Below are 7716 nucleotides of genomic sequence, written 5' to 3'. Positions count from 1 at the left end.
GAGGAATTAAGGCATACATCCTGTGAGCAACCCAGAGGGGAGATACTGAAGTATTATAGTAGGAAAGTGATTTGATCAACTCTCCATCTCAGCAATGTACTTCTGGTGGGGATGGCTTTGAAGAGAGACTGTAGGTCGGAGGACAAAGTAGAAAGTATTATAATTGCACAGAAAAAAACAAAGCATTTGTGAAATAAGACAGTGGCAAGAGGAAGAGAGAGGAGGAGTTTGGGCAAGGAGATAGTTTGGTGGTGAGAATGAAAGGATGAAGAACTTTAAGTCAGATTGGGATAACAAAGATAAAAGATTTGGTGGTTATTCTTATATTCCTGATGTGGGCAAATGGTTTGTATTCCTCATTAAATGAAATGGAGAATATAGAAAGAGGAACAGGCTTTGGGTGAAGATATAGTATATAATCTGGGGATTATTAAACATAAGAACTCCAAGGAACATCCAGCTAGAAAGCTCAATAACATAGGAGAGACATCAGGCCAAAATTATGTCCTCTTCATTACCCAACCTCCGCTGCCAGTAGATGTAAGAAATACAAAGTATTAATGCCTGCAAATACGGCCATGCATGAGTGTTAGAGTATTTTATAGACTTTTGTTTTACCCAGTGATAAAATGTACTGGGATAGGCTCATGGTTAGCAATTGATGCATAAACTATTAATGGTGAGATGTCATTTTCCTAAGAAATTAACACTTTGCAAACTTGGTATGCAAACATGTGTTAAGAGCTCTAAACTGGATTAATCTATCCTGGCCAAGTTATACCCCCACACTTTACTTTTCTCTCCTGAAAAAGAGGCTATTAGGATCAGTTGAAAAGCAATGAGGTATTAATGAGAGAGAGATCTTAAAATCTAGTTTTTAGCTTTGTATAGAGTTTTGTTGGCACCTCCTAAGACTGGCAATTAACCTACTCTGAGTTTTATAAGGGCCAGAGATGGAAGAACTGATTAGAAGGCAGCAGGCAAAATTCCTAGAGATTTTATTGTTTGAAAGAGGTTTTACTATATAGGCTTAAATATAAATACCAGCCACTCTCTGATGGTTGAGAGAGAGAGTGAGTTAGAAACAAAAAGACACAAAAAATTACTGTACTTGAATCTAGAGTTAATGCCAGAACCTACTGGTCTAAAATTAACCATAGTCTTGTTTCCAACCATTAATAACATGCTTCTCATTTTTCTTAGGCTTGGCATCATGCATGTTTAAATTTACATTTAAAAGCTCCTGGTAACCTTTGGCACCAGGGTTCCTGGTGTGGAGGTAACTCACATGTTGGTGGATTCATGCCCAATCCTCTCACTACTGCAATTCTATTTGCTGGTGGATCGAAGGTAGTTGCTCATTTTCAATCTTAAATCAATCCATTTTGTGGCTTTTAGGTTTGAGTGAGTTGACATCAGGGTCCTTTTTGATGGAAGATTTCCTTGAAAAAATAAGCAAACTCTGTTCATGGAACATCAAATCGAAACAAAGGGTGTTTTGGGACTGTCTCAGAACATTTCACAGAAATTAAATTCTGTACCTTCTAGGTTAATGTGCTGTGGTCCCCACGGTGTGTTTGGAAGGCTCACCTGGTGAGTTATTCTCCATCAGTCCTAGATTTCTAACATTTCCTGTTAGTTTACTTGCTGGAGGATTAAGGCAAGACTGGATTAAAAAGGAGGAGTTGGGGAATTAACTGTTGCCTGGCAAGATTAGCTTTCCAGGCACTGATTCCTGAGAAAAGGTGATTTTTTGTTGTTGTTTTTAGCTCCATAGTGTTGCCTGGACACTAGAACAGGATTCCCCTTCCCCCATCTCATGTTTAATCTGTAGCTTCCCCAAAGTACCTTGTGTTAGTACTGGGGGGAGAATGACTCACACGTTGAATAAATTGTTATTAAGGCATCCGGGTTCAGTTGCGAACATACTAATAGTGAGGAATCGGAAAACCAAGTACTGGTGAGGGTTTGGCTGCTGACTGCCGAAATCACTTACTGAATGTGAGGCCCAATGTCCTCTAAAAATAATAAGAGTTATTATGTGCCGAATACTCCCTATGTCCCCAGAACTATTAGCATTTTGTATACCATCTCATTTAATCCTCAGGTTTCCACTGTAGAGCATGGCTATCATCAACTACATTTTGCAGATGAGGAAACTGAGGCACATAGACGTTAAATAATTTGCCCAAGTTCATACAGTCAGTAATGGCAACTTGGATTGAAATTCTGGCAGACAAACAGCTTGCAGTCTCTACCCTTGTGTGTTCCACGATATTACCTCCTAAGATGAAGGGAAGGGACTGGAGGATCGCGAGGGTCCTTTCAGCCCTGCTAGTGTGTGGGGGATGGGGAGAGGGATATTCAGTTTCTCTGTTGGGAATGTGTAGCATTCAGCACCACCTCATTCCTTCCCATCTATGAGAATCTTTTGGAAATAGTCCTCACTGTTAGGCCTATAGGTAGCATCGCCAAACTTGGTTTAGTTCCCGTGCCCCATAAGAATACTTATCAGGCCATTCTTTTCTGAGCATGTGGGTTAAGTAAGATCTCAGTGGTAGTGGGACCTTGGAGAAATGAAGCACCTGAAATGTTGGCCACTGAGAAAAATGCTGCAGTGAGAAGCTGCAAGCTGCAAGCTGCAAGCTCCCAGCTAGCTGGCTTGATGGGGACCACAGTAAATCAGGAGGAACAGTGGAGGCTGGTGTGGGATCTTGGGGGCCAGAACCTGACCAGGGGATGTTGACCCAAAAAAGCAGCAGCAGCAGTAGCAACAACAACAGCAAGAACAACAATAGCTACAAGCCAAGTTCAGGCTAAAAAAGCAGGCAGTGTGCCAGGAAGGGGGCCGACTGAGCGGTGTGTGGAAGCTGTCGCGGAGGTGACGGTGGGGCCATGAGAAAAGGGGAAGGAAGGAACAGACAGCACCAGAGGGACTTGAACAAAGGGAGAAGGGGGATTAAAGTCAAATCACTGTCAGCAGCCCAGGAGCAGACAAAACCACCAGAGTAAGCCCTGAAATGGAAATGAGAGGGAAAAGAAGCAAGCCGCTAACAGCTACCAAGAAGAGGAGGAAGTGGGAGATGCGCTGCTTCCTGTAGAGAGAACGTTGATTGAAGACAAAGCTGGGTGGGGACTAGTCCCTGGGCTGCAGCCGCCGCTACACATACTCACAACGCTGCCGCCGCGCTCCGTGGGCAACTCCTACTACTGCTGGGCTGGGCTGGGCTGGGCTGCGCCGGAGCTCGCCTGCACAGATCAGCTCCGGAGACAGGGGAAAACCACACTCCTCTGACCAAGCCTCGGGAGCTAAGGTAAAGGAAACGTTTTCCATGTTGCTCGTTTTTAATTGAGAAAAATGACCGTCGCCTGTGGTTTTAAGGTCCGATTTCTAAGGGATGATAAAGACATCGCTTCAGGACTAGGGGAAATGATTAGATTCTTTTGGAAGGGTCTTTGAGAACGACCACATTTATGACACATTTGATTTAAAAAAAACCTCATCATCAGTGCTTAGATTTGATGACTCGACAGGGCAACATGCTAAATACAAGAAGCTGTTTGTATAGTTCTCTCGGAAGAAAACCAGGGCTGAGTCGAAATCCATCTGGGGCTGTGAAGCCGTGGTCTGGTCATCAGAGCCTTGCAGTCCCCTTGTTTTAGGGGAGTAAGTGGTGTAAAATATTAATTGCATTCTCTTTCTTACACATTGCACTGGGATGTCTTCTGATCTGCAAAAATAATGGCTGTGATTTCGCTTTTGGGGGAGTTAAATTCTTTTGTACTTAGATTTTGCCAACAAAGGCTCGAATTGCGTATGTGAGGGGCAGTATTTACCATTAAAAAAACAGTGTCTTCCTCCCTTAGCTTGTGCAGCTGCTTTCAGGATAACCTCAGGCACAGCTATCATTTGCCAGTAGGTCTTATCCTAAAGTTGCATCCTTGTTCAAAGGAGTGTGGCGGGTTTAAGGCCAGTAACTTGTCCAGAATCAGATACTAGTATATGTATGGATTTTATGTTTATATGCGTTTTCTTCACCTCTAGGTCAAGGTGCATGCTAGCCTCGGTGAGGGATAAAATAAAAAAGTGCAGCTGGGTTCTTTCCTTACACGAATATGCTGTAGATAGACGGAAGTAGTAAAACCAGAACATGATTTTTATTCTTTGATTTTCTTGAGCCAAGAATGTTCTTAATGAGAGCTTGGGTCTATGGCTTGTTCATATTTATGAATGATATGTAAAAGTACACTAAATAGGTCTGGCAGATGAGAACTGAGATTGTGAGATTCCTCTGACAGGATATATAGGTGAGTTTAATACCCTGGTGTAGCACGATTTAAAGAATTAAGCTATTTTTTAAATCTTCAACAGAAAGTACAGTTAAGCAGTAAGTAGTTATTGATAAAAGGGGTTTTTTTTTCTAGAGTTTCTATAATGAAAGGAGATAATTTTTCAAAAGAAAGAGGAAAAAACTGCTTATATTGGAGTAAAAATAACAAAAATGTCAATATTTTGACACTCACAAATTCTTGAAACATAGGTTCTTAAATACCAAATATGCTAGTTGAGAGGGCATGTATATATGTATCTCCTCGTTTATCATCATTCTCACTTGTGAAGAGCTATAGGGCTGTTTTTAATGCTATCTTTATGAAATCGATATGGCTTCTCAAAATCTGTGGAGTAGCAGCACATTTTGAGAGATGGGAAGCTTTCATAGCTACTAAAGAAAAAAAATGTCTATTTCTCAGAGGTTTTTTGCTCATTAAAGTAAACCTGCACCGTGCCTAAGAGACAAAGTACTGCTGGTATTGAAACCATGGAACTCCTTGAAGGATTTACTGAATTTAATCAAACTTGTGGGCAAAACAAGTCGTGACATGGATTTTGCAGTTCGGCTTCCTATTTGCATCCTAAAGGGAAATATGTAAAGATCATCTTCTTAGAGAGGAGACCTAGGGTAGATCTTAGATCCAGAATGACCCAGTGGAGTTCTAGAATCAAGCTGTACATCATGAAATGAAGTAAAAAGTTGGTAACCTGAGCTGCATGGATGAGGACAGGCTTAGCTTACCCTTTGATACTTACTCCTCTGCAGGCTGTATTCACTAGATAATGCCAACACCCTGCTTTGTTTGGGGAGGCACAGACAATCTGCATTACTCTTCTGTGTGTGTTTCACACATGAGTAAGAAAATGAAACCTTGCCCGACGGGCATAGTAGAGTCAAGAGGGCCCTGCTATCTTTCTGAAAACAACTAAGAGGTGCCTATTTTCTGCACAGCACAAAACATTTCTTAATTGTTAAATTCCAGCTTGAAGCAGAACATTAGTGAGTAACAGCAGATCAGTAACTATGATGGTAGAATGTTTAGCAAAAAGATGAATATGCTTCTATGCTGTAAAATGAAACTATTTCCACTTATTCTGGCCATATGGAATATTGAAAGACATAATGATTTTTCTTGGGGTATTCACTGGCTGTTGAGGAGTAGACCAACACTGAAATTTTAATTGTACTATTTTTTTTTTTTCTGCCATATGGCCAATGGCTGAATGGAAACATGACTCCATTATTTCATGGCCAGCCTTGGGCCTCATATGGTGGGCATGTAGTGAATATGTTTGGTTGACTGACTTTGTTTAGCCTGCTTCAGAAAGCAAGCCCAACTTTTAAGTCTAAAAGCTGTATAGTCAAAGTAGAAAGCCTGTTCATAAAAGACTTCTGTGGGTAGGAGAAAACACTGTGGAGTGAAAAGAACACAGGCTTTGGAGGCAGACAGATCTGCCTTTGAAACCTATCACTGGTTCTTACTACTTAACTTGGTACATTAACTTAGGAACCTCAGTTTCCTCATTGTAAAGAAGGGCTAATAATACATAATCAAAGTTTTTCTTTTGTTTTGTTTTTGCTTTTGTGTGCGGATAAGTGAGTGCTTTCTACATAGAAGATACTCAAATGTTATTTTTTCTTCCTTGGTGACGTAAGGAAAAGTTAGCATATTCTTGGCCTTTACCACTGCCTCACAGGTTTAGGGAGACTTTTTTTATAGTGATAAAATATACATAACATAACATTTCCCATTTTAACTATTTTTTTAAGTATGCAGTTCTGTGGTAGCGAGTATATTGATGTGCTCTCATCACCACCGTCCATCCACAGAACTGTTTTTATCTTGCAAAACTGAAATTCTATACCCCTTTATCAATACCTTCTCTTTCCCTCCTTAGCTCCTGGAAACCCCCATTTTACTTCTGTCTCTATGAATTTGACCAAGTATCCCATATAAGTAGAATCATACAATATTTGTCCTTTTGTGACTGGCTTAATACACTTAGCATAATGTCTTTGAGATTGATCCATGTTGTAGCATGTGCTAGAATTTTCTTCCTCTTTAAGGTTGAATAATATTCCATTGAATGTATAGACAATACTTTGTTTACTCTCTTTTGATGGCCCCAGGGCCACATTTTGGCTATTGTAAATAATACTGCTATGAACACGGGTGTACAAATATCTGTTAGAGTCCCTGCTTTTACTTCTTTTGGGAACCCAGAAGTGAAATTGACATAGTAATTATATATTTAATTTTTTGAGGAACTGCCATACTGTTTTCCATAGCAGCTGCACTATTTTACATTCCCACCAGCAATGAACAAGGATTCCATTTTCTCCACATTCTCATCAATATTTACTTTTTATTTATGTTTTTGATAATAGCCATTATCAAAGAGGTATGAAGTGGTATCTCTTTGTGGTTTTGATTAGCATTTCCCTAATCATTAGTGATGTTGAGCATCTTTTCTTGTGCTTATTGGCCATTTGTGCATCTTCTTAGAAAAATGTCTATTCATATTCCTTGCTGATGTTTTCCCCCAGAAATACTGTGTTGAGAATCTTTGCCAATTTTTAGTCAGATTTTCAAGGAGACATTTTCAAATGGTGGGATCTTTTAACTTAACGTGTCATTAGGTCATAATCATAATCTTTGTATTTAACGTCCTTTATACAACAGTATTATCCCTGCCCAGATAAAATACTTCTCTCAAAAGTAACATTTGAAATCAAAAGGAGAGGGTAAGAAAATGTGCCTAGTTTCTGCTAGTTGGTGATGTCCAGAACCTGATAGTGAAATTCAAACCTTTATTGTAGACGGTCACACCAGTGATTCTGCTGGTCAAGTCTTAGACCAGGCTACCACTACGGAGGCACTGGAGAGCTGTTTCTTCAGTGCTTTTCTGGTCCCCTCTCATTCAGCAGAGAAAAATGCTCAATAGGTACATGGTCAGAAAGGGAGGGGAGAAATTAAAGTACTAAATTACTCTCAAATCCTTTATAATGGGGAGCATTAACTTGTGGGGAGGGGCTATGGTAGTTAAACAATACAATGGGTTTCTGAGACAACAAGTTTCTACTAATGAAATGTGATTCTAACCAAAATTTCACTTTTAAAAATAATGAATCCTCTGTTTCCTTTTCCATGACAGATTTTACTCCTTATCCTTAAACTGGTGAGGCAGGGTATGGTGAGGCTGAGGAGAGTTGGGCAGAACAATTAGCAGGGACCCTACTGAATAGCAGCAATATCTTAGCTTTATGGTGTGGGGGCAGATATTGACCTTACACGGTTTGAAGAGCTCCTGAATAATTAATGTTAACTTTCTGTAATGCACTTTGTCCATGTGCTGGGGATCGGGGTGGGGGGAAGTTTGCA

General features: G+C 40.2%; 1 protein-coding gene across 4 annotated transcripts in view; it reads left to right on the top strand.

The window, feature by feature from the left end:
• LOC105481826 (G protein subunit gamma 2) overlaps positions 1-7716 on the top strand; it is a 127360-nt gene that overhangs the window by 10307 nt on the left and 109337 nt on the right. Inside the window, exon 1 of one of the 4 annotated variants that reach the window (XM_071100187.1) lies at positions 2879-3314. The exons of 1 other annotated variant lie outside the window; for it this stretch is intronic. The gene's annotated coding sequence lies outside the window, so the exon portion shown is untranslated. Of the gene's footprint in view, positions 1-2878; positions 3315-7716 lie in introns of those variants that run through there. 2 more of the 4 variants (XM_011741578.2, XM_011741577.2) reach the window with 2 other exon arrangements.

The sequence above is a fragment of the Macaca nemestrina genome, chromosome 7 (genome assembly GCF_043159975.1).
Source record: "Macaca nemestrina isolate mMacNem1 chromosome 7, mMacNem.hap1, whole genome shotgun sequence".
Lineage (NCBI taxonomy): Eukaryota > Metazoa > Chordata > Mammalia > Primates > Cercopithecidae > Macaca > Macaca nemestrina.
Note: the sequence above shows the minus strand (reverse complement) of the source record. Positions and strands in the feature narration are given on the sequence as shown.